The 27,403-nt window shown below is 46.4% G+C and overlaps 1 protein-coding gene and 1 long non-coding RNA gene across 2 annotated transcripts in view; one reads left to right on the top strand and one right to left on the bottom strand.

The window, feature by feature from the left end:
- The window catches only part of Zfhx3 (zinc finger homeobox 3), a 231,367-nt gene that overhangs the window by 40,736 nt on the left and 163,228 nt on the right, over positions 1–27,403 (top strand).
- On the bottom strand, positions 5,130–7,005 carry LOC125613166. Its single transcript, XR_007343664.1, has 3 exons — positions 6,842–7,005; positions 5,483–5,621; positions 5,130–5,281 (listed from the first exon to the last, which is right to left on the bottom strand). It is a non-coding gene; the product is annotated as an uncharacterized LOC125613166 (long non-coding RNA).

Raw genomic sequence — 27,403 nt, 5'->3', positions numbered from 1 at the left:
CCCCCCCCAACTTGGGAGGCAGAAGCGCCTTTAGGTGGTTGTAGGGTAGTCCCCGGGGGAGCCCTAGAGGGAAAGGGCGATTGCTCAAGAGTTGGAGCCATTCTGCAGGGTAAAGGACACAGTTGCTCAACTCCTGAGACCTTTAAGGGAAGACAGTGATTGCTCAAACAGGCCTCTGGCCCCTCCGAATCCAATCATGCAGGTTACCCAGGCCCAAGGCAAGATAGCCTTGTGGAATTCCTCAGTGATTTTAAGACCGCCAGGGTATGATACTTCATGTGCATGAGGCCCTGGGTTCTATCCCCGGCACCAGCAGAACAAAACACAAACTTCAAAATAAGACTGCTAAGATGTATAACAGAGATCTCACCCTCCCGTCATCTGTAGGGTGACAGTGTGGTTGGTTTCACATGAAGCCTGCCTGTGAAGGTCAAGAATGCTTGTGAGCGGTGCCTTTATATAAAACAGAGTTAGATTTCTGTTTGTGATTTCTTTTCTTAGTGGTGGCTTGGGAGGGTCTCTCTTTGAGGAAGACCCAAACGTTCTCTTTCAAGAGCACCAGATGTTGCCCACTGCACAGAGTAGGTGGCTTTCTTGGCCACAGTGAGCCTCTAGCTTCTCTGTGGACTTTTATTACACCAGTTGTCAGTGGCAAAGCTAGAGATATGGACCTCAGGCTTCTTTTAAGTTTGTCTTTGTGATGATCCTGTGTCCAGAGTACCCGTCAGACCAGTTTGTATCTGGCTGATTATTATCAATAAAGTAAACTTAACTATGGCCAGAAACAGCCTCTAGCATCTGGCAGCTTAGATTTACCAGGTAAAACTGCCCCAGCGACAGTGGGTGCCTCTCATTGGGTGTGCATGTCAGAATCTGGGGCTATTTCTGTTCAGAGAGGGGACCCACACCCCCATCTTGTAGAGCCTCAGCTAGTTACCAATCTTACCTTGCTGTGACGCTGTCCCAGTCTTCTGGAGAGTTACAGATAGTTGCCAGCAGATTTGTGCTTGAGAGGTGTCTGAATGGCCTCCTGGTCTGTGGGTTCCAGCCCTCTCTGGAGGACCTGTCAGTGTTGTGGCTTACAGTAGATGAAAGGCCACAGACTTCCCTACCCTTAAGGAAACCAGGTCTAGTTGGACTAATAGTTGTCCACATAAATATCTATATTTAGGGGCTTGGGAGAAGTAGAAGTTATGAATCAATACAGGTAAGAGGAAAGCTAGACTAGGACAGTGCCCCTGGAGTAGAGCATTGAGAAATTCTGGAGCCCGAGGACCCTGGCAGCTGGAACGATCCCAACATTTCTTCCCAGCTGTTCTCAGAGTGCTCCTTTGACCCTCTTAACAATCTTGGAGATCTGCTCCTCCGGACCAGACTTTCCCTATATCATGGTGAGGTGCTAAGGCCCCTGGTCTTGCAGCTAGGAGTAGCAGGACTCCTGTGGGGCTGCGGGCCAATTCCTATGTTCTGGCTGCACGTAACTCTGCAGCCCTGGCTAATGGTCTCTGCAGAAGTTTGCAGAGCTCTAAGGGCTGACTGATAGCCTTTGTGTTTCATATTAGAGGAATTTGGGGGCCGGCCTTGGGGAGAGGAATATGACAGCTGTAGTTGTGGATGTGATTGGAGGGACAAAGAAGGTGTCCATCAGAGAGTTTCGTGCCAGCAGTTTAATTTCCTTTATTTCAGGACTGGAAGTTATTTAAATTACTTTATAGACTTCCTGTTTCCTTACAAGAGCTCATTAAGTCCAGGCTGAACTGCATTGCCATAATGGAGCTCCTGGATCTGCAGTTCCCATTCCGTCCTCCAGGGTACCCAGATGGGGGAGGAACGTGCTGGGTGCAGAGGAGAGAGTTTGGCCGAATCATTTATGCTGACCCTTTTAATAGGTGTTGGATTTTGACTTGACATTCATGGTCTTCCTCCAGGAGGAAGAACCACCCAGTACTCTGGAATCCGAGACTGTTTCTTGGAACTTGTTTCACTCCCATGTTCTGGAGAAGTGGCAGGCACATCTTCTTGGCTTAAAGAGTAGGAACCCTGTCTGTGTTTTTGGTGATTCAAGCCCAGCCTCAGGCCAAGGGGAGCATTAGAAGCAGATATGTGGACAGGGAAGGCTGAGGATTCCTCTGGTGATGAGGATGATGTGCTGGGGTCCCCTGGGTTAGTTGGCCCTCGGTTCTACTTGATGGGAAGCCTTTTGAGCCCCACTCACAGGCATCTCTTGAAGAGTTGTTATCTTTGACTAGGATGATTTGCCTTTTAAACCTGCCAAGAAAATAATTTTTAGATGACCAGGAAACATCCCCCTCCCTCTGTGCATCCTTAATTGTTCTATCAGAGGGAAACCTGCCCCAGAGCTCAGGGCTGAGTCTGTTGCCTAGTGCTAATTAGAAATAATAGCTACAACAAACGGGTGTTCAGAGGGAACAGAGACGGCGTCAACATCGCAGAGCCGCAGCTGGCTCCCTGTAGATGTTGTGGGACAGCTGCTTACCTAGTGCCACCTGGGAAAGGGGGAACAGCAGAAGTCATATAGGCTGCCATATTCCCACTTCCTTGACTTGCTGACTTTGTGTGTGTGTGTGTATACTGGGTATTGAATTCAGGGGCACTCGACCACTGAGCCATATCCCAGCCCTATTTTGTATTTTATTTAGAGACAGGGTCTCACTGAGGTGCTTAGCGCGTCACCATTGCTGAGGCTGGCTTTGAACTCGCGATCCTCCTGCCTCAGCATCCTGAGCCTCTGGGATTATAGGCATGCACCACCACGCCAGGTGACTTGGTGAATTTTATTCCATGGTTCCAGGTTCTGTTAATGTATTGTTATATCCCACTGGTGCTTGGGACATACTCAGTTTCACCTGGTCCAGAAAGTCCTGGGGGAATTCCAGGAGTTACCATACCTGGGGGTTAAGGAGAAGGAGTCATTTTGTCCTGGTCGGCAGACAAGGAATCTTTCTAAAGATGAAGTAATACGGCAACTTAAATATAACCTGAGTCAGACTTGCCTGTCTAAGTGAATGCTGAGTCTTAAATATTCATTTACAATGTTAAAGTCTGTAATTTCTTCATAAAGAATTCTAAAATAATAAAGATGACCTGGTAGGCAAAATTCCCTTGTATTTTCTAAAAGCTTTTGATAAGGTCCCTCATAAAAGATTAAGAGAGAACAAAACCACAGTGTGGCGCAGAGTCCTTGTTGTGGATTAAAAAATGATTAAGTGATAGGGAACAGAAGAATGCTGGTGGAGACCCACTGCTTGTAGCGGGGAGAGGTTAATCGAGGGGCGTCTGAGGACTCTGTCGTGGGGGCCGGAGTTATTAAGTATATTAATTGTTTGCACTAATTCACCCTCCATTTTGCTCTCCAATCAGCAGTTGCTACCCTGGATTTTGTAACTGGATTCAGCCCAGAAATGCCTTGAATTTGTTGATAATGGGGAGACTGGGCGGTGCGACAGGGGAGGAAGTGTAGTTTGAAGTGTGTGGAGTCATTCAGATGGGCACATGTCGGGTCCACCTGGGAGAGCGAATGCACCCCCGAAACTGCTACCTTGCCTGAGGAGCGCTTCCAGAGTGGTTGTGGGTAGCTGCGGTGTCGTGTACTGGCTTTTCAAATAGGAAGCAGGCAGAGGATACTGGAGTGGGAGGTGGGCTTGAAAAATAAAGAGTTTGCTTGGGAAGGATGACCCAGCTGCTGCTGAGCTGGTGGGTGTCTCCTGTTGTCCTGCTGGGGTGAGAGGGTTTGTTTTTAGGTGGCCCACAGTGAGGGCCATCTACTCTAGGTGGAAGTGTTTCCTTCTGTTTCTCAGTGGGGACTTTGTGCGCCATCCTAACTGGTGTCACACACACCTGTAGGTGGCCTGTGGAGGTGGCCCGTTGGACGGGTCTGGTGGAATTACCAGATCACAGCAGATGGTACTGCAGATGCCTTAGGGTTGACCTCCACGGCCTGGAGTCTGGCATCTTCTAGGGTGAACAGTGAGACACACGTGTTCTTTGGGGAAGGGATTTTTTTTGTGTTGAGTGGGTGATGGGGCTGGACTTGGTGTGAGGACAGGGGACGGGTAAGCCAAGCAGAAGCACTCACTGTCTGTGGGTATCCTGCCCTTGTGCGATTCTTTCTGGGGCCTCTCCAGGTGTACTTGGTGTGTTCCTTCTGTGGCTGAGATGAAAGTTTCTCAGGCATGGTCCTCTACCTGGAGAGCTCATGCTTTCCTGAATGGGCGCTTCCAGGCAAGCCCCAGACTTCTTCCTCAGCCACTTTCTTTTGTGGACTAATTTCCTTTTGTAGCTTTGACTCCTTACCAGAGGCCCACTTTAATTAAAACCTGGAATGGTGCTGGCCTCCCTTAGAAATGTTGCTGAGTCCTTCCTTTCGGCGGAGAGCAGATGCCTCAGTGTGGGTTGGGGTCCCCAGTAGGGGCCTCTGGGGGAATTTTTGCAATCTTGGTTCAGCATCGTTAGAAGCTGCAATTACTACTCGGTCGCTAATTACCCCGCCTAGCATTAGATCAGTGTACAGAGGGGGCGCGGAGCTTGTCAGCAGAGGTCAGCAGAGGTCAGCCAGAGGCCCCCTCACTCAGCAGCCCTCCTGTGATAGCTGCACACAGAGAAAGGCATTAATGGGGGAGGGCCTGGGGCCCGCTCGGCTGCGGGGTGCTCGCTGGGGGATGGGGGAGGCAGAGCACTATTGATGACTGAAGAGGTCACGGCGGCCGATAACCCTTCACATGACCCTTCTCAGGAAGCCTGCAGGAAGGCAGAGAAGCTCTTGAGTTGGAGGTGGTGCTTAGCAAGGGTAAGGTGGATGCAGAGAAGATACCAGGATGTGCCTTTGGTGATTTCAGGGTTGAATGTTGGGAAGATCAGTTCTGTCTCGGCTTCTAAGCCGGGAGGAGAGCTCCCCCATCGTGGGGCATGTTTTGTTATATCTCTGAACCACCCGTACTGTATTATTTGCTTTACGTTTCTCTTTTAGTGGGTTCCCCTATTTAAACCATTAATACCTGCTTTTACATCATCCCAAGCAGTGATATCTGAGGAATCACAGATATGTGTTGGTTCTATTGACTCAAATGAACGTTGAATAGATAATGATTGGAATTATAACACTTACCTGCATATCACCAAGAATCATCTGGCCCAGTGTTGTGTGCATGGCAGACCGGAAAATAATGATGGAAAAGACACTGGAATGAAGTCTGAGAATAGCGGTCCCTCTTATCTGTGGTTTTGCTTTCCATAGTTTGAATTATCCCTGGTCAACCATAGACTGAAAATATTAAATGGAAAATTCCAGAAATAAACAGTTCATGAGTTTTAAATAAATTTTATGACAGCATATTATCATTGTTCTATTTTACCATTAGTTCTATTACTTGTTATTGTTAATTTCTCATAGCATTTGATTTATGCATTAAACTTCTTCATAGCTATAAATATATAAGAAGATAGTATATTTAGGGTTCAGTACCTGGATGTTTCAGGCATGCAAGGAACATCTCGGAATGCATTCCTTGCAGAAAAGGAAGGACTACTGTACTTTTTGCAGGTCCGGAATTGCCGTCTCCTGGGGTATGTAATTGCTGGTGAATTTCTCTGCTTCTCTGAGCCTTAAAAATGAGGATAGGTTTTTTGTTGGATTGTTAAGCAAATGAAATGAGAACATGTTCTTTTTCTGTGTGTGTATGTATAAATATTAATAGCTAACACTTATTCAGCATCTACAGTGCTAAATACTTCACAGTCTCAGTAATCCTAACAACCAGATGGAGCAAATATGATACCTACACCCATTACATGTGTGATGGCCCAAAGTAGGTTAAGAACTCGCAGCTTTAAAAAAAAATGACCTCTCTGCTGGAATGCCGGCCCAGAGCACACGTTCTAAGTCACTATTACAGCACTACCACATACTATACTAACACTATATTACACTATATGCTATACCAGTACTACACTGATACTGTGCAAGCTATACTGTGTATAGGATTTCCTTATTATTGACCCCTTCAAGGTGTTATTACCCACTCCCATATCTGCCTGTTGAGTGCATTATTAGGAAAATAGTGGTTTAAATGCAAGGGGCTGGGAAGAATAAGTGTGCAGCTCTTCTGGGTGACTGTCTTCTGTGATTCCTAAGCAGCACAGTCGAGTCCTAAGTGCTCATCTGTTTGGCCCTGCACTGGTTGGGACAGGCCTAGACTTCTCCATAGCTCTCCCTCTTCAAATCAGAGGAACATCAGTACCTGATTGCTGGGGGCCTGGGAGGCAGGGGGTGGTGTGTCATATTGATAAGGTTCTTGCAGTCTGAGCCACAGGCTTGGGAACAGTTTCAGAACTCTGAGTTCGATCTCCTCACAGGTACAGCATGTTTCCTTGGCTTTGGAGGCCAGGGCCTGGCAGAACACGGTGCCATCCCCAACCTCAGATGTTGCCGAGGGTCAGCGCTGGAGCATTGATGTTCTCCCCTTGTTCATGTTAGGGGAACTGCTCCTCCCTGCCCTTTGACTGGCTGGATCTGAGCTGGGCCAGGATGGAGCACAGTTGGCCCTGTATAATAGATGCACAAAAGGAGAGGAGCCTGTGTCCTAGGGTAGCAAGGTTCAGCTTAGAGAGGCTGTGATACCCTGAGAGGAGAAGATGTGGAGAGAGATCCTGGGCCCCGACTCCAAATTCTTCTCTTTTTTCTGAGCCAGAGGGCCTCAGGCCTGTGCATGAAACATGCTTTACAAAGCTAAAGTTTTACTGAACTTCCACCCCCTGGGTGCTGACTAACACCACTTCCCCTCATATAACTTCACATTCGTGTAATTAACATATAATTTGATACCTGGAAATTCATGTCGGGTGGAGCTGGCACGGATTACTCAGCTTGTAGCAATGCAGACTCCTGGGGCACAGAACTTGGTGCTGCCTCCTGGTTCTCCAGCCAGCTAACTTGTTTCACCCGTATCTTTGCTGCTTACTTCTTCCTTACAATCCCGTAAAGACAAGGGAAATGATCATCGAGTCTGTTTTTATCGTTTAAACAAACATGGGATTGCTGACCTCCACATGTGGACTGCCAGCCTGGAGTATGCTTGCCCCCGCCCACCGCCATCAGCTGGTGGAATTTGATGTTGCCATACTTGGTTGCACTTCCTGCTTCTTCGTCAAGGCAGTATCATCAGCATTAAAAAATGCAGTAGATAATTATCAGTGGAGAATAAAGATGAAAAATGACAACGATTTTGCAATCTAAATTTATAGTGTGTGCTGATGGTTTATAAGTTTTTGTTGGAGAAAATATTTATTGTGTTGACTCACGTCTTAATGTGGGGGAATCATGGTTCTTAATGTATACCATACCTGCCCATTTGAAGACACCTTGGCTGGGTGGATTCTGACCGGTTGCCGAGAATCAGCACCATTAAAAGCCAATCGGGATATCTTGCCAATGACTCCAAATTCATTTGAAAGTGCACATTTAGATCAGTGTAGATGGGAAAGGTACATGGTGTGAATGTGCAGAAAAGCACAGGATCACTCCCTTAAACAGCAGAGGCAAATGGGTTCCAACTCGCATGCTGTCTCCTGATGGTCACAGCTTCCTGATCCCAGTGGCTTGAGAGGAGCTTGAGTCCACTGCCCAGCTGCACAAACCCTCGTCAGCCCACAGCAGGGAAGGTAGGAGCAGGGAATAGCTCCAGGCCTGCCATTTGTTCCCTGCCCTACATGTACTTGTGAACCTTTCAGGGTTTGAGAACTTGACTTTGGAAAGCTTCTAAATTTGTTCCTAGCAGGTTGATTTATTTTGTTGAGGTCAAATTAGAGCTAATGGCCCTAATGGTTTACAATGCTCCTAAATGGTTCTTAGCACTTAGGCAGGCTGGGCTGGCCATGGCGGGCGGGTTTCCAAGTGTGGACCATATCATTCTTAAGGTATATATTTTTTTTTGTTGAAGTTATTGTTGAAAGTACAACGAATATGTGCAAGTAAGTTTAAAAGGTAACAGCAGAATTAGTCCTACTTAATATTAAACTTTCTTTTGGTATTACATCCATGGAGGTACTTGTTAACATGGACCCCAGGAGTGTACGTGAATGAGTGGGGTGTCCAGCCTGAGTTTCGTAGATGGTGATTATTTGTCCTTTTCTCCTTTCCTGGGAGAGTGTTGCTCAGGAAATGCAATAGTAGGGAAGCCTCAGATTTCCTCTGGCCATTTCTGGTTGCCAAATAGTTCCCGCAAGAGCCAGGTAACCAGGTTAGACTAATCCCTGGTGCATCCCTTCCAGCCATCTTGTGGTATCTATGAGTTCATGGCAAGGTCTTTGGCAAAAGGATTGCACTTTACATAAAACTGGCTCCAGTTTTCTGATTTCTGTGTGATTGGGAGTAGGTAGGGCAGAGCCAGGTGTCTACAAAGGAGCTGCATGCCTCTACTAGTCCATGCAGTTAAACCATGTATGTGTGTACACACAGGCATGCTCTCTGGGCAGTGACCTTGCAGGGCTGCTGGGTGCAGCCGGAGAGGGAGAGACCTGGGAGGGTGCAGCCCCCCTTGCCTAAGTCCAGGGGATAGTAGCCAGGCAGACATGCTGGTGAAGAGTTTCTCTGTGCTTTGATTAGGGAAAGAAAGAAAGAAGAGGGGGCTGCCTCCAAATCATCTTACTTTGACCCACCTGCTGCAAGAGTAGTTGCTCCTAAGTCACAAATGTGGTTTTGAAGGCCAAGTCCACTCATTCTCTCTGGGTAAAATCCTCTTGGCTGCTGTAGATTGAGCCACCATTATTGAGGGTAAGTGAGGGGCGGGGCTTGTCTTGAAGCTGCTTAGGAGACCTACAGGGCTCTGCTGGACACCCTGGGCTCCTGTTTATCCTCTCTCAGACTCTGAGATACACCGTTAGTATATTTGTTGAACTTCGCAGTACCTCGGCCACCTCATCTTAGGGTGAAGTGGTTTTCCCTTGCGCAGTTTGAAGAACATCCTGTTCCCTGTGAGATGTCTACTGGAGAATTTCCTCATTCCAGTTCATCTTGAACAGCCTCACAACCCCGGTGATGTGCTGTCTGCATCAAAGCAGATGGCTGCATTTGTGACCAAGAAGTAGTTAATTTCCACTGTTAATCAAACCAAACTGGCACATTGGGCATGATAGAACTCGGGACCTGAGCCCAGTTCAGCAGTCTGGAGGCACCGCTGAGTCCAGTTGGTGGAACCACATTCTAGAATCCGTGTTTGACTGGGTTCAGTCAGTTCCATGGCCACCAAGTCCTCTAGAGAAGTTTTAATTACCAACCAAGGTAGTGTGGTTTCTTCAATGTGTTGTAACAAATGGATGTCAGCCCCCCTGCCATCAATAAAGCCCCGTAATTATCACATGGCGGGCTCGAGGAGGAACCCTGGACGTCCTGAGTGTCTGACGGCTGTGCTTCCGTCCTCTTGCCTGGAGTTGGGGGTGGGTGAGGAGAGAGGAAGACAGTCTTCTTCAGGGTTCTGAGGCATCTGCTGCACCCAGCACAGGCCATGTGCAGTTGCTGGGGACCAGGCCTGCTTTTTGGTGGAGGGCTAGGGGGTGGGAGTTTGGGGGAGAGCGATGGTTTAGAGTGAAAGACCTTGAAATGGCAAATCTTTATTAGTTTTGTAAACAGCTTTAGGAAGCGCTAGGAGCATCTTGCAGGGACCCTGCAATTATCATAATAAACAGTTTTATCATCTGCTTGGCAATCAATATTGTGGCTTATGCTGCTTTAGTATCTCAGTGGTATTGATTACCTTAACAACTGTGCTGCGGTCAGCTTCCATTAACCCCTGCTCTGCTGGCAGGGCCTGTGCCATCCACGGCTAGATGGAAGACTGCTCTGGTCACAGCCCAAGCAAGTGCCGGAATTTGACAGCTGGCCAGTGAGGCAAACAGCTTTTATCTCAACGCGCTCAGGAGAAGGAAGGGTTTTAAACAGCGGATCTGGAAGCTAATGCAACTTCTTAAAGTCATCTTTTTGTGTATGTGTGGAGAGTGTATAAAACAATTATAGCAGTGGGGTTTCAACTGTGACTCGGGAATTTGAATGTTAAGAGTGAAAATTCCGTGTGGCCCCTTGCCCTGGGCCTGCCCAGCCATTCCTCTGGACTCCACTTTTGCCCTCCCTGGGGGACAGGTTGGTGTGTGTGTGTGGAATTCAGTCAAGGCTGGTAGCCCTTCCGCCCTGCGCAAGGGGTGTTCCTGGGGCTCGTTTTATGATCTATGCTCTACTTGTAGAGAGAAAAACCACTTATGCAGGGACATTGAGTTCTATGATTCAGGTTCCCATGGGCCAGTGAATGTCCCAAGTTAAATAGTTGATCATTGGGTGACAGAATGCTGGGGAGAGATTTTGGTGCCGACTGAGATCATATCACTGGTTTCTGTCTCTGGTCTGGTTAATGTTTACATTCCCTTTTCCTCCTGTGAAATGAAGCTAATAGGGTCAGTTCTCTCTAGAACAGCTGGAGTCCACTCCCCAGACCAGGCCAGTAGGCAGGGACCAGTTAGGGGTTCAGTAGTATTAAGTGAAATTCATCTGGGAAGTTTTGGGACAAGGTCTTGCGTGCGTGCGTGCGTGCGTGCGTGCGTGCGTGTTTGTGCGTGTGTTGGTTTTCTATGGTGTTGTTCCTCTTTTGGTTTTCTATTGATTTTGTTTTAAATAATAGAATTGTATGTGTATGTCTATTTATATAGGTAATACATATATTATGTATATGTATTGAAATGGCAAATTTTTATTATTTTTGTAAACTAATATGTATGTACATGCACACACATACATAAATAAACCTATAAACATAGAGCATATATATTTTTCCATTGAGCCTGGGGGTGAGCCTGCATACCACAGTGAGGCTTAACTCCTTTGGCCCAGCCCTACTACAGGTTGTCATATAGGTTCTTGGCATTTGCAGACCCGACAACACAGGTTGTGCTCAACCCAAATGACATTGACCTCTGTCAAGAAGCCATCTACCACACCTCAGGAGTGAATTTTTAGTTTGTGAACTAATGGGCTGGGGTGGGTGGCTCAGTGGTAAAGCGCTTGCCTGGCACATGTGGGGCACTGGGTTCGATCCTCAGCACAATATAAAAAATAATAATAAAAATGAAGGTAAACTAAAAATATAAATACAACTAAAAATAAAAGTTTGTGAATATAAGTTTTGTGGGGTCCTAAGAGAATAGGGAAGAGGGAGGTGGAGGCTAGTGCCAGATCAGGAGGCAGGTGAATTGGCTGGCAGACTCCACCTTCCTGCCCTTCTTGGCAGGCTGTGTGTGGCATGTGGGTTTCTTATCCTTGTGCCTGCTCAGGAGGAGCCAGATGTAAAGCTTGACCAGAGGGGAGGGAAGCCAGCAGCTGTGTGACATCGGGGAGGGCTAAAGACTAAGCTTGGAGAAGTGCAGACAGGTACAGGCAAGGGGGTCACAGGTGTATGGATATTTGCTCACGCTTCAAGCCCCAAACCAGCCAAGGGTCTGTCCCAGAGAGGGTGAGGAAGCCAGGCCATACAGACTGGGCAGCAAGATATAAGTCTTGAGGCTGTCACTGGCATGACCAGGGTAGTAATGATAAGATTCAGCCTTTGTTGGTATCAGGCCACAGGCACGATGAGCAGGATTTTTCTCTTCCCTCTGATAGGGGCCAAACCCACACTCCGGCAGGGAGGAGGTAGACCCATGCAGATGAGTGAAGGGCCCCAGAGATTGATGACTGGTCTCCTCAGTTCTTAGGGGGTGCCGTAAGAATAGACATCTGTCTGGGTTTGGGAGACATGGTAGCTCAGCAGCCCTTCCCTCTGGATCCACCCTATGAGGTCACCCTCCGTCCAATAGGGACATCAAGGAATCCTGGTCACTGTGTTGTATTCTGGACCCACTCGCTTCTGCTTCTCACCCTTCCCCTGCCCAGACTGCCTTAGTTTCATAAGTTGGGAATTTGTATTTGGAGCTCAGTTAGACTCAGAGGGTGATCACTGGATGCCAAGTTGACACTGAGTCTCCTTCTCCATCGTGATAGCTCAAAGGGCTACAGAAAGTGCTCATGTTCATAGAAAATAGGTGACATTTGCAATGGCCAGGGAGTCGGTTTCCCTGTTTGGTTTAATGTGGATGCGTGCACTTGGGCCAGGTCATGATACAGTTCTACTGCCCCCAGGCCACCTTCTGTGTTACCCCACTGGTCTCACATTCTGCATGGACATTAGCTCTTGAAGGTTCAGCCTCATTCAGGAGCAGCTCCTAGCAGCCAGCTGCTCATGACTTCGTTTTGCATATAGGTTTTTGAGCTGAGTGGTGGGACCTTTGAAGCAGCAGTGTTGCCTGCTCACTTCAGGGTGTTTGGGAAGGAGTTGAGTTCAACCTACTCATGTCTTAGGCTTTTTTTTTTTTTTTTTTTTTTGGTGGGGGGCGTGGAATTTGGCACTTTTCTGAATTCGTTTTCCAGGCCCTTCAACCCTCCCATCTATGTAAAAATCTGTGACTTAGCATTTTCCCCTCATGTTCTTGACCATGTGGAGTAGCTCCACATTTGCTGTTACAGTTGAGTATCCTTTATCAGAAATGCTGGGGAGCAAAAGTGTTTGTGATTTCAGATTTTTTTTTTTTTTAACATTTGGACAGATGCTATCTCAGGGATGGGACCCAGGTCAAAAGACAAAATTCATTTATCTTTCACATAGCACTCAGATACATAGCCCAACGTTGATTTTATACAGTATTTTTAATCCTATTATTCCATGGTACGGCGTTTCCAGTTGTGGCATCATGTCAGTGCTCAAAAATCATTTCAGATTTTGGCCTTTTGGAGCAGGAAGGCTCAACCTGTATTTGTAACTCTGCTTTTTAGGTGTGATCAGTGGGGGAATTTTTTTTTTTTTTTTTTTTTTTTTAGGTCTTTGGTGCACTTATTTTTTTTCTCTCTCTTATTTAGATGAAAAGTGTTTTTGAAGGATTTGGAAGCTTGGGGTTTTCTGTACGCAGCAAGTAGATCTGTCTTTATCCTTCCTGTTTCTCGGAGAGTTGGTGACTCTCTTGGAGGAAACGTTGTCTTTATACAGAGAACACTAGACTAGGAACCTGGAGACAGTCCTGGTCCTTGCTCTGCTACTCACCAGCTGTGTGACCTGTGTGACTCTAGTAGTCACAATAAAGTTTAACATTTTTTTTTTTAAGCCTGTAAAATCTACAGTCTGATTCCCATTCTGTCTATTTAAAAGATTGTTGGAGGTCAAATGAGAAGTGAATATGAGTGTTTGAACATGTATAAAGTGTCGTATAAATCGAAGGAGCACCGTGATTTGTTCCTGGGGAGCTTGGTGCTGGGTGCAACTGTACTTCTGGTCAGATCTTGATGCTAGTGTGAACAAGTCCGTAGCCGAGTATTTCCCGGGAGCTCACAGCATGTTGGTGAGTGCACTGAAGTTGGAGGGGGGAGCTGCTGAATGATGGTGTGCGGGGGCCACTTATGGCAAGAAGCACACTTGACATTGGGCCATTTACCTACAGATCAACAGGACAGAACCGGCCCAATAGGAAGGAAGCAGCTCTGTGCAACCTTTACAAAGCAATTAAGGTGACTCATAAAGCATTTATGCTGAGATGAAAGACAGTTCAAAAAACAGTGCTTCGTGAATATCTCCTTATTTGTAAATTCACTGAAAGTGTTATTTATTTTTATTACTGCAAATTGAACCGAGGGGCACTTTTCCAATGATCTACACCCCCAGATCTTTTATATTTTTATTTTTTTATTTTGAGACACAGTCTTGCTAACCAGCCCAAGATAGCTTTGAACTTGCAATCCTCCTGCCTTACCTTCCTGAGTCACTGTGAGGACAGGTGTGTGCCATTTTACCTGGCTTAAAAATATTTTTCAACCCCTCGAATCAATAGGCATTAGCTTTTAACTCATCAATGGATACATTTTCATCTTTTTCATCAGACTTGGTCTCTGAGGTCCAAATCAAGTGGTCCATATTAGTAAGCAAACTCATTTTTGCTCAGCAAGGGTAGTGAAAGTTACCACTTACAAAATGTGTCAGACACCGTGCTTGTATTCTTCTAGTATTAGCAACATGACAATGCTAAGGGTGGAGGTGGCAGATGGCAAATTCTGACAGCCACTGTAGAGGTAGCTGGGTTTGGAGGGAATTCTCACAATGGACGTTTTCTCTTCTGAAGAAAGGAGAACTCCTGTTTCTTTGCAGAAATGCTTGACTTATCTTGATCTTATGAGTTCAAGACTAAGTAGCCTGGTTCTGGCCAGTGCTATTATTTCATAAGATGTCCCTGATAACTGAGCATAACTTTTAAGGGAAGAAGAAGAAAAATGTTGTGAAAGTAGACGTATCATGAACCTTTCTACAACTCCACTAGACTTCACAGTTCACCTTTTCCTAGGTTTGTTTTATTTTAAGGCCTAAGGTATCAGGACACTTCATCATTTTCTTGTATGAAACTATTCTATCATTATTTCCCTAACAAAATCGACAAGATCTTTAACACCATCCAATCCCAGATTCTGAGTAACTTACTGATTGTCCCTGACATGGCTTTTTCATATAGTTGGCCATTTAGGTTTTGTAGCCACATGGAGTCTACCCAGTGCATCTAGTTGTTTGGTCCTTAGGCCTCTTTTCCTGTGGAGCAGTCCTTCCCTCCCCACCCGCTATCCGGCCCATGGAGTCTGGAGGATAATGGGGAATGGCTGCGTGTGGCGTGAGATACCCAGGCCCTGAGCCCTGCTCTGCCACTGACCAGCTGTCTGACCTTCAGCAAACCGCCAACACTCTCTGGAGTCATTATTCTTGTCTGTCAAAGGAGGTCGTGAGACTGGATGGTCTCACACTTGCACATTCTCATTATTACCTCCCCAAAGAGATCAGAGAGAGGGGTTGCAGGCGCCGCCTGCTCCCAGTCCCGTCCCACTTTTGGCAATCGAGAAATGATGGGAGCGAAGTAATTCTGACCATCAGCTTGTCCTTTTTTTTCTCTTGGACATTATGAATAGTGTCCCTAAAAATGTTGTTAGTGTGCTTTAACTTGTAGATATCTCAGAGCCAGATTTATGTCTTGAGTGTAGGTTATTATCCGTATGCACTTGAACTTCACTTCATTTTTTTGGGTTAAAATGTCCTCCTTTTTTGTTCTTTTCTTTCTTCCTTTGCCCTGACCTCAGTGTGTTGTGTATTCATGTGAGCAGTACAGATACATGACCGTGGGCTGGGTATCCTTACTCTCAACCTAGTCTGTAAGCTCACTGGGACCCATGTATTTTTTAATTTTATTTTATTCTGCTTTATTCTTTTATTCTTTGGCACAGGGGATTAAACTTAGGGGTACTTAGGGCTACTGAGCTACATTCCCAGCCCGTTTTATTTTTTAGTTTGAGACAGGGTCTTGCTTAATTGCTAAAACTGGCCTCAATCTTGTGATCCTCCTGCCTCAGCCTCCCAAGTGGCTGGAATCACAGGTGTGTGTGTGTCTCTGTGCCTAGCTTCATGTCTTTTATATTATGCTTTCTTGGGCCATTGATTAGATGTTCAGTAGAAGCTTGCTAATAGTTTTTGGCTCAGTACATGGTCATCCTGAATGCATTTAAAAATTTCCATTTTGTGGTGAGGGGTTGTTTGGAGAAGTATTAATTATCTGGCTGTGTCTTGCTTCTATTTTCTGCCTTTTATGTGGAAAAATGGCCAGTGGTGGTCTTGTGAGCCACCTAGCTGGTGGTGCTTTTGGTAGAGTCTGTCTTTTCAAGTGGCTCCTTGCTGTTTTTTTCCGTGGGCCTTTGGTGAGTGAGGCGATATTTGCTGGGCAAACAGTTGGAGGGGATCTTAACTGCTAAAACAGTAGCCATTCTACACATTCCGAAGAGAAGGTCACCTGTGGTTCCAGCCCTGCACATAGTGGGTGCTATTCTTGGAGTGTTGAGGGCCACGGAGGTGGATGATTCAGAGAATATCATCTCCAGAAAACCCAGACTAGTTCATCAGAGCTTCGTCTTCTCTTAGACTCTAGCATGAGCTCTCCTGTTCCTCCTCAGCCTTCCTTAGCTCTTGGTGGGCATCAGTGTTCTTCCTCAGGAGGCATTACATCAGCTCCCTCTCTCCCTCCCCTTCCTGGCCCTTAGCCTCCTAATCTGTCTGAGAGAGAAAAGAGAGAGAACAACATTCATCCTAGAAGGCTTGGTGAAGCCTGAGTGCCTACATGTGGAGCACTTAGCTGAGCACCTAGCACAGAGTAGGCACTCAGTATATGGTAGATGCCTTCAGAGTCATTTCTGTTGGGGAACATATTTACAGCTGGTGCATCCTCTTGTTTTCTGATCCTTGGAAAGGAGTCCTTTAAGCCTGGGTTGCGCTGGGCTACGGGGATTGGTTCTAAGGAATCCTATTCTGGGTCTCTGGGACACTCCTCTGTAGGCCACAGCTAAGTGCCCCTGCTGGTGTGCTCTCCCGCTCAGACTCTGCCAAGCGAGCAGCAGCGTGGCATTTGTCCTTCTATGGCCATTTTGAGGAAAGCACTTCCAACCTGCCACTCCATGTGGACTTAGTCCAAAGGAAGGCAAGACCTCTGGGGGGCCCTGGGTGTGGCTAGGAAGTTGAGGCTCATGGCTTGTGAGTTTTCTTCTAATGGAATTTCCCATCACTTACTGCCCTGCTGATTTCTGATCAATGAAAATGAAATCGCACCACCTCCTCAGAGGCTCCACGTATGCCTGCTGCTTCCCGCTGTGTCAGTTCCGGTAAAATAATCTCATCAGGCGTGCGAGAGGGTAATAGGAAATAAAAATAAAAACCCACAATTAGCAAGAGGCCTTGCCGCTGAGTAACACTTTCCATCCCAGTGGCTGAAAGGGCCGGGAGTGAATGCTTAAGAGACTTCCTTAAAAAAAAATTTCCTGGCTCCTTCCTCCTCCTTTCTGTTTTTCCTTCATCTCTTCTGAATCCCCCCTTCTCCATGTGTTGTTAGTTTGAAATCATTCACAGGGAAATTTTTTTGCTCTCCTTTTAGGGCCAGTAGGATTTCTGTGTGATCTGCACATGCCATTGCGGCTTTAAACCTTTCTTTGTGTCTCCTGCAAATGGACACGGACTGAATCCTTGAAAATCCAGCTTCTCCTGTGGACCTATGTGGAGAGGGATTTTTTTTTTTTTCCCTGTCACTGACCTGTCCACAGGGAACCAGTTGGGGTTGGCAGGGAGACAGGACAACATGGAGCTGAGCTTCGGTTTCTGAATAGACTTCTCCAAGGTGATTCATTTTCATTCCCAGACGTTGAGTTCCAATTATAAGTTCATTAAGGACAACTGTCCTCTCTGTGTTATTCACCTTAACTCCCAGTACATCATGAGAATGAGGCTCTAGGAAAGGATAGTGTTGGGTCGCGTGAAAGCCGGGCTGGGCCACCACCTGGTGGAGTGCAGTGAACAGGCCACACAGCAGCCTCGACGCCTCTTGGTAAGACTTGGGGGAGGTGGTCCACGGCCCCCAGAACTTTCTGCTGCTTATGTCTACGGAGTCTGTGGAGTCAAAAGGCCCAGCCCAAAGAGGAACCGTGGCCAGGGAAATCACAATGAGAATACAAAGGGCCAGGGAGGATGTGGGAAACCTGTTGGGTCACCTAAGAGGAGCCAGTCGAAATTAAATCATATCCTGTCTTGTCAACTTGACAACATCAAAGAACAGAAGAAAGGCTTTGTGTAGGCTGGTTCAGGGGTTCTGGCAGTTTCTCATCGGTATTTGCAGGACAGCGCGTCCTTCATTCCCAGAGTGGGGAAAAGAATCTGTCAAGCCATGGTCAGTTTTCAAGATCCCTAAGGTTCCTTTACTTGATAGATCTTGTGGCGAGACTGAGATGAGACATTCGAGGGGACTGGCATTGTCGAATCTGAGTCTTGGTGTCAGTGTTCTCCAGCACCATAGGGTCTCAGGGCAGCTGCTCAGTTTGCTGAGCCCCCTTTGCAACCGTGGAGCCACACGGTGGGATGGGATTGCTGTGACCATACCTGCTGATTAGAAAGACAGGTTCTGACATCAGAGCAGGAGGGCTCAGGGTTGTGGGGATGTGATAAGCTAGATCAGTGTGATGTAGACTGAGTCTCAGTGGCTGTGGGAAGTGCTGGGCCACTTCTACCCGCCGTGAGAGCGAGCTAGCGGGAGTGAGCATCCACAGGAAGGGTGGCTATGTATAACCTAAGTGCTCAGTAAATGTGGTGTGAGCGAATGCAAATCGTGAGAGCAGACAGTTGAGTTTTGGAATCTGCATCATATACAGGAGCTTCAAAGTAAAGATCAGTAGGGCCAGAGCCCCAGTAGCCTCTGTATTATTGAGGCCAAAGAAGTTGGCCCCGTTAACCAACCAGATTTGATTTCCCCCAATCCTATCATGCCTGATGTGGGAATTTGAAACTACGGCGGGAGTAGTTTCTGAAGTTTTCTCTTGTTCTGGCTCCTTCCAAGATTAGAATTATTGGCTGAATGTTTTGGTGGGATGAGCAGAGGGGTCAAGGGGTGGAGGGAGGGTGGGTGCACCTTCAGAAAGGAAGCGGAAGTTCTTTGTAACATGCGCTTTTCGTATATTTGCGTGTTGGCATAAATAATGTTTCTCCTCTCTCATCCTAGACACTTAGCACGGGGTCTTGATCTACATTGATCACATTTTATGACTCGAACTGGCAATCTTCCCCCTGGGACAAGACCTAACCAGGGTGTTCAGGAAGCCATTAAGGAAAAATATGTAACCACACTCATTCCCAAACTCAATTGTTTGGTCTTAGCAGTGCTCAGATAAGAGACTTTCAAGCATAATTAATCCAAGCACTATTTAATGTGGCGTTGGCGATTCTTCCTAGCTGTGTTGGCCCCAAAGACACATTGGGAGCAGCAAGAGGAGGAAGACCTCTGGGCTACCTTTGCTGGGCTTGTGAGGGTGTAATTATTATCTGCAGTTGCTTGATTCTTAGGGTGGCTCCCCAGTAGGTTAAGAAGTGCGAACACTCGGATCCTTACGCTTTTAAGAAGAAATGTTCCTTTGTTGTTTTGCCTAATTGCCAAGGCCACTCTTTGAAGCGGTCAATGGTAAATATGTCTCAACATGTTCTTCTTGATTAAAAGTAACAGTGTCAATAATGAGCTTCAGAATCTGCATGCGGAATGGGGAAGACCAGGACAGGTAGTTAAGTTTCATTACCTACCCGCCTCTCCCTCCCAGGTGGGTTTAAGCTCGGGTTGGAGGATTCAGAGGACCAGCAGTGCTCCCTCCAGTCTCTCTCGATGCCCCCAGGTCCTGGTGGAGGCTTTTGGCCGCTCTTCTGCAAGACCATAAGAAAGAGAACTGAAATTGGAGATCGCTCCCCAGGCCTCTAGGATTTGAGGACTTCCCAGTATGAAATAGGCTTCTCAAATCTTCCCCTTAGTAAAATGAGTCACTTAGGAGGGAATTTCTTTGATGGGATCACTGTCTACATCATGCCCTCTGAGTCGAAAGGTCAAGGGAGGCTTAGCACACAGCCTGAGGACAGCTCTGAGGGTGCCAGCCAAGGCAACGCCCTGCCCGGCTGCAGGCAGGACCTCCTGTGCGCGGCTCTGCATCTGCAGTGGCCGCCTGTCTTCATGCCCTTGCTGATGGCTCCACCTTCCAGCATCCATTCCTGCTTTATCAGGGATCCCCTGCTCTCCTCCACTCAAAAAGCTACTTATGCTAATGACCAGGGGAGGAACTGGCTGAGCCTGGGCTGGTGAGTGTGTAAGTGCATGCGAGTCAGCTAGCGAGCGCACACATGCACGTGAGTTTGTGTGTGTGTTGCCCTATTAACAAGTCTGTAAAGGGAGGCCCTTGTTTGTTTTGTCATGTGCCAGTTCCAGAGCCTCGAGCCAGAGTGAGCTGTGAGGGTGAGCCCACCGCCTGGCACTCTTCTCACTGATAGGAAAACACTCTTCAGTGAGTCATTTGGAGATGCCTGCTGGGTCCCGTTCCTGAGCAAGGCTCCTCTGGCTTCCCTATCACCCTTGAATGCCGGTTGGAGGAGTTACTGGAGAGGGCATATTTCCTCCATCCCGCAGAGTTGCTTGGGGTTTCCCAGAGCTACAGGTAGCTGCCACAGGAGCAGAGCCCCGGTAATGTGTTCACTGTTAGTACTCATGTAGATGGAGCTGTATCAAAGAAAACCTGAGGCCTGTGCCGCCTTCTTTTTTTTTAAAAAAAAAATATATAAATGTATATAATATATATATATATTATATATACACATTTATATATTTCTTTTTAGTTGAAGTTGGACACAATATCTTTATTTATTTATTTTCATATGGTGTTGAGGATCAAACCCAGCACCTCGAGCATGCTAGGTGAGCACTCTACCGCTGAGCCACAACTCCAGCCCTTGTGCCTGCTTCTTGATGTGTTCCCGAGCTTCAGGTGCAAATAAATCCCCTGCCCAAGTTCAGTGTTCCTGGATCTGTGTAGCCTTGAACTATAGCGGTTACTTCTGATATTTAGATTAATGTTCTGCTGGTTAAGAACTACCTAATATAAGTTTGGGACCCCTAGCAGCTTCATCTTTCTGTTGTGCTGTGAGCATGGCTTTAATGACCCTTCCCAAGAGGCAGAAGCCCAGTTCGCTTTCATATAGTCTACATCTGATCTCATGTCCCCTCATAGGCTCGTATTTAGGAATTTGCTTGGCTTTCTGGAGTTTTGCTGCATGGACCTCTGGCTGGATGACTGGATAGCGGGCTGCCTCTATAGACATCATACTTTCCAGAATTTTGGAATGAGGGATAATATATCAGATATCATAAACCATAAAATACTGAAATAATCAGGTAGTGTATTCAGAATTTGGATTATTGGGTCTTTTGTGATTACATTTATGACGTCAAGATGTCTCCGAGAAAGAGAAGATGGACTATTAAACAGATATCCCCAGACTCCATGCGGAGTACTGTGCCAGGACTAAACAGAAAGACAGGGTGAGTTTTGCCCTCAGGCAGCTTATAGTCAAGTTGTAGAGCTAAAAGCAACCAGCGTGAAACAGGAGTTTCTGTTTCAGTGGTGTGGGCTGACCAGGACTACAGGAGTACAGAGAGGAGACAGATGTTTGTGGACTTCATTAACAGTAGAGAATTTTATTGCCTAAGTGAAACGTGAACTTGTGCTTCTTAAAGGATAAATGTGGAGGAAGAGAAAGATGTTCAAGGGCCCTGGGATTGCAGGAGCAGAGACAAGAACACGGAAGAACAGGGAGATGATGGAAAGGAGACCCTCCTAGTTGCAGGGAAGCAAGACAGATGATTGAATAGCACATGAGTCCCATTCCCCCTTTTAGCCGTGGTTTTACTTTGTGGTTTCAGTTACCCAAGATCAATGGTGATCTGAAAACATTAAATAGAAAATTCCAGAAATAAACAATCCGTAAGTTTTAAATCGTGAGCTCTTCTGAATAGTGGGATGAAATGTCATGCCACCCGTCTGGTCTGGGACGTGAATCATCCCTTTGTCTAGTGTATCCATACTCTGTGTGCTACCCACCTGTCCTCTCATTTAGTAGCCTTCTCATTTATCCATTATTATAGTATTGCAAGGCTGGTAACCCTTATTTTACCTAAAAATGGCCCCAAAGAATAAGAGCAGCGAGGTTGACAATTCAGATACGCCAAAAGAGAGCCATAAAATGCTTCCTTTAAGTGAAAAGGTGAAAGTTTTCTACTTAAGGAAAGAAAAAGAACCTGTATGCTGAGGTTGCCAAGATCTATGGTGAGAACCAATTTTCCACCCATGAAATTGTGAAGAAGGAAAAAGAAAATTCACACCGGTTTTGCTGTCACACCTCCAACTGCAAAGTTATAGATGGCCACAGTGTGTGATAAGTGCTTCATTAACATTGAAAAGGCATTAAATTAGAGGGTTTGGTAGTGTCTTCAGTTATCCCCCAGGGATAAAGGGACACAGCTGTAGGATGGCGGGGCAGAACTTAAGTTTGGCCATTTTGGCAATTGGTTTTTGGGCAGGGCGGCCACCTGATGAGCGTGACCCTGTGAAGTCTAAGCGGGTCTCTCCTTTCTGTTTTCTGCAATCCCAAGTTCCTTCCAGGGAGATGAGGGCAGTCACCAAGGGGCAGTTCCCTTTGGAAATGATGAGCCGGGCTGAGTTGTGAGTGATGGAAAGCTGGCCACTTACAGACATCCTGTGGTCTGCTGAAAGTAGGAGATGCCTATTCAGGCGATAAGTCCGGAATGGAAATTTTTGTTTGGGGAGTCAACTCATAATTTCAGTAATTGAAACCACGTAAGTAGTTAAGGTAGTTGATGGACAGAGATAAGAGCAGAGAACCAGGGAGGGGAGCGTGCTGATGCACAGTGGGATGGGAGACTGAGGCGGGGGGTTTCTGTGGGCTGCAGGGGAGTGACTTTTATGGAATGAGTGGAAAAGCGTATCTTGGAGAGCTGTAGGAACAGGAAGAGAGCAGGCAGCATGGGAGGTCAGAGAAGCAGGAGGTGAGCTGGAGAAGTGAGGGGTGGGGGAGATTTTAAGGAGTCACAAAGATGAATGTGCAAGTGGGAAAGCCATTGACCCAGACTAGGAGGACATGGGTGACCTTGGAGAGAGGACCAACTCTTGAGAGACTCAGGGGGTCCTAGTCCACTTGAAGCAGATGCCCGGTCCTCTCCGCCTCCTTTCATTAAGTCCCACAGTTGGTTCCACTTCAGAAGACTGACACACTGTGGCCCTATGTCATCGTGTAAGTAAGGAGGAACTCGCCAGCCCTCTGAGAGACTGTTGTTGAGGAAGTGAAGCAGTAGGCAGAGTCCACTGTTCCAAAGAGTCGAGATCCGAAGACAGACAGAGAATGTGGTCTAAACCATGAAGTGAGTAGGTGGGACTCTGGTTTGGGAGCTCAAGGGACAGTGGATGGTGGCAGTGGGAGTCATGGGAGGGACTGCCAGCAAAATGCTATAAAGCCTTCCAATTAATCACTAAGAAAAAGGACCTCTACCTCCCCATAGAAACATAGGCAGTTTAGATAACTGCAGACGGGGTCTGTCTTACTAGCAAACAACGTAAGTTAAAATGATATGCCTTTTCTTACCTGCCAGATTGACACTTTTTTTTTTAATTTTTTTTTTTTTAGTTGTAGTTGGACACAAAACCTTTATTTTATTTATGTATTTTTATGTGCTGCTGAGGACCTAACCCAGCACCTTGCACGTGCTAGGCAAGCACTCTAATGCTGAGCCACATCCCCAGCTCCGACTTTTTTTTTTTTTTTAAAGGAAATAATGCTCATGGTAGATGAAGTTGCAGAAAAACTGTTGCTCACATACAGCTACAAGTGGGAGTTGGAAGGGCTTTCCTGGAGGACAGGCTGGCACATGCCAGCATCTTAAATGTTCCTAGCTTTTGAGCCAACATTTCTACTTCCAGAAATGTGTCCTAAGGAAACAGAGGCAGAATGCCGAGCCTAACTGGCTTCAGAGGCCAACTAAACACAGCCTGTACTTAACTCTCTAAGCCTCAGTGTCCTCATCTGTAAAACGGGCCATTGAAGGACCAAATGAAATAATAACCTTTAAAAGGTTCTCAGATCTATGCTTAGTCCTACTAGGTAGACAGCATTGGAGATGCTACTTATTTTTATTATTTTGTTGTTCTTTGTCCTCAAAGAGTTGTGGGCATTTATTGTAGAATTAAGAGCAAAATATTGAGAAGTGTTTAAATGTCTACTAGTAGCACTCAGTAATCTTGTGCTGTGTCCATAGGATGCAGTGTTACACAGCTGTCTGTCCCAACTTACAGAGAATGTTTAATGTCACATTTAAAATTGCATGCTGTCTCAAGTTAAAAGGGCAGCTCCCATAAGGAGCAGTACAATCCAAGGTGGATGAAGAAAATCTGTAACTGAGGACATGCAGAGCGCTAGAACCTGAGAAACCAACTCCCTACCTGTCGGTTCTCCAGCTGCCTGGTTGGTGGAGTTACAAGTGATTTTTACTTTAGCTTTTGAGTACCTTTGTACGTATCTAAAAAATTTTTTTAAAATAATGAACTCATACTACTGTAATCAGCGGAAGTTATCTGAGATAAATTCAACCTCGTGAGATACCAGACTGAAACCGTAATGGGCCAGATGGTGGTTTTACATCATCTCCTAGTTTGTACTGCACAGCCCAGTAGCAAGGGTGGAGAGATCAGAGAGGGGATCTTTGGAGAGGGACTTTGAAGAAGTTGGGAGGAGATGAAAAAGTTTTGGGTGCTAGCAAAGGACATTTTAAATATTGGTTACAATTAGTGGAGGGAGGTGTCTGGTTTAGCTGGGAAGGCGCCAGGGGATGGGTGAAGATTGGGGTGTGTGAGCTGTGCACCTGCCAGGGAGGTGGGGCCGGTTGACGGAGTGGAGAGTTGAAGCTACTGTGGTTGGGGAAATGAGGGCTTTCTTCAGATCTGGGAGGGAATCAGTGCTTTGTGATGATTAAATCCAGGTCAGAAGCACCGTTCAGGCCAGTGGTGGGCAAAAGATGCTGAAAACCTCCACATGACTTAGGTGCACGTTTCCAAGAGTAGCTAAGCGTTGGGAAGCATATACCGGGTAGCCGATTCAATTGTCCCAAATCTGTTACTTAGTACAAGGCAAGAGTACAAGTAATAGCGGATCTGTCTTGCTTTTTAATCTATATACATAGTAAAAATCTTTTTAAATTCCCCTAACTGCCAGCTGTTCTCTTGCTGCCCATGCAGGATGGACGGGTTCCCAGCACTGGCTCTGCTTCTGATCTCGTGGCTACCAGTCCCCTCCCCACCAGCCCCCGCTGTAACCAGAATATCGCGGTGGTTGCGGGTTCCTTACAGAATGGACTGAGCTAGCAGTTTTCACTTCCAGGCTGATTTATGTTCATGCTGGAAATAGCACAGATGCACTTATTAGCAAACATGAAGTCCAGGGTCTGGATGGTTCTCTGGCCCTTCCAGGCAATGGACCTCCTACAGCATGAGGGACCTGTTCAAGCACGTGTATTCTCTGACCTGGCCACAGTTACGGAATCCTCCTTAAGGCTGCTGGGAAATTGTTACCAAGCAGATGGAATCTCACCTATTTATGGTTTAGCACTTATTGACTTATATGCAGCGGTAGTAGACAAACGCTGTTATTGTATAAAGCACAGAATGGAATTGGATATGGTCCTTCTGTGGATTCCAAGTTAAACAGATGCGGGTAGTATTTTGCTGCCCCTTGAATGAGGTTTCTACTTCTCTTAGGCTGCCTTTGGGGTTTTCTTCTGAGGAGGTGGAGTCAGCAAGGGGATCGTGTATTCATTGCTGTGTGTTTTCCTCTGTTTTCCATCTGGGCTTGGCAATGTGCATGCCGTAGGAGGGCTTTTCTGGTGGCTGCTCTTATGCTCTTGTTTACAGCTGCTTTTCACTGAGTTGGGGAAGTCTACCCATAGAGTTCAGGGCCAGGGGTGTTCTGAGTAAATGGTCCAGTGTTGTATTACTTGAAATTCTGCCCAAGTTAGAATGGCCATTTATTTGTCCTCTCCAACCAGGGAGCTCTACCTGGAAGCCACCAGACTACAGGAAGGGAAGACCAGTTTCCTATTCTGGTCTGCCTACCCCTCCCTGTCCAGCCTCCCAGCCTCCCTCCCTTCATGACACTGTGCCAGGAGTGAATTTCCCATAAAGATAAGGAATGTCTTGGCGATTCATATGTATTTTTGGAGACTTACTGTGTAGAGTTTCTTCTTCTTTTATACAATGTCAGGTGTACGGGAAAGTTGTAAGTTTGAACAAAGATTTCTCATCCCCTTTTCCAGACTCCTCTATGTTAGGGTTACCTCATATGCACCCCGCCCCTCCACTGTGTACAGACACACGTTTCTGGGCACACAGGTGCACACTCTCACGTCTTTCCCTAAGCTGTTTGGAAAGTGAGAGATCATGCCCCTTCACCTCTGAACATGCCAGACTCTCTTATGTAACCACACCACGCTTATCAAAATTAGGAAATTAACATTCACATTTATTATGAGCCCACCTACAGACCTTATTCAGATTTCGCCAGCTGTCCCAGTTATGTTCTTTAAAGGAAAAGAAAATCCCAGATGAGGTGTGATGTTTGTTTGTCACACCTCTCTAGTCGCCTAGAATCTGACACCGGGTTTCCGGCTGTCTTTCTGGTTCATGTCGCTGACATTTCTGAAGAGCGTAGGACACTTTGTAGACGTTCCTCAATTTGGGTCTGTCTGATGTTCCCTCTTGATGAGGCTCAGCTTTTGCATCTCTGCAGGTATGCTGGGGATGGGATGGGGGGTTCTTCTCAGTGCATCCTGTCAGGAGGCACATGATGTCTGTTTGTCTCATTGCCGTTGCTGTGAACTTTGATCACTTGATTAAGGTGATGCCTGCCAGATTTCTCCACTGTCAAGTTATTGTTTTTCCTTCCGTAATTAGTAAGTGTCTGTGGGGAGATTCTCTGAGACTGTGAAAACTCACATTCCTTAGTTTCAGCCTCTACCGATTCTTTCCTGAATGGATTGTCAACTACGATCATAGTTCCTAAAGTTTGGTTTTCTGACGCCATAATTTTTTTTTTTTTTGCATTTTTTCATTGGCTTTCCACCCTAAGGAAGTAGCCCTTGACCCTCTAGTTTTCTTGCTCATGTAGTCCCAGGTTTGGCTGGTGGGAGCCCTCCAGACTGCTCTGTGTCCTTTGGGCACAAGGTGCTCCAAGCTCACTGCCAACACTCTCCCTGATCCAGCCCAAGAACTGGCCATTTCACCAAGGATCTCTGGTTCCATTGAATCAAGAATGGTTATCCCAGGCATTATTATTTCTGTTTTTTCTTTTTCTTTTTTTGTAAAGTGAATCCAGCCTTATATGGTAGGTAAGTGCTGTACCAGTGACCACTTAGCTCCACTTCCAGCACAAACCAGGCATTTCTCAAACTATGACAGGGTTGGGGTGGGGAGAGAAACCCACCAAGAATGTGTTCAGAGATCATCATTTTTCTTCTTCAAGTGTTAACAATTCTCCCATGACCTTAGTTTCCCCCATTGTTTTATTAAGCATCTATTATATCCTGGATATAGAGGATGCTGAGTTGAATGACACATGGAGCCTAATCTCATGCTGCTCACAGGTACAGGAGCAGATAACCAATCACAGCAGAGTGATGGCCCCAGAGTCACAGGCTGCTACCATGTGCAAAACATAGGAGGTTAAACCTGGCAGAATAACTCCATTGCCCGCCCTGGAATGAAAAGAATCTTCACCTTTCAAAGGCTGCCTAATGGAACCTCCTGACCACAGCAAAATCCCCTTCTCCATTTTCAAAACCAGGGAGTGTAGTGTTTTTGCAGTGGAAACATTCCATTTGAACTTTTGATAAT

This window comes from Marmota marmota, unplaced genomic scaffold (genome assembly GCF_001458135.2).
Source record: "Marmota marmota marmota unplaced genomic scaffold, marMar, whole genome shotgun sequence".
In the NCBI taxonomy this organism is placed as follows: Eukaryota; Metazoa; Chordata; class Mammalia; order Rodentia; family Sciuridae; genus Marmota; species Marmota marmota.
The sequence above is the reverse complement of the archived record's forward strand: the minus strand, read 5'-3'. Positions and strand labels throughout refer to the sequence as shown.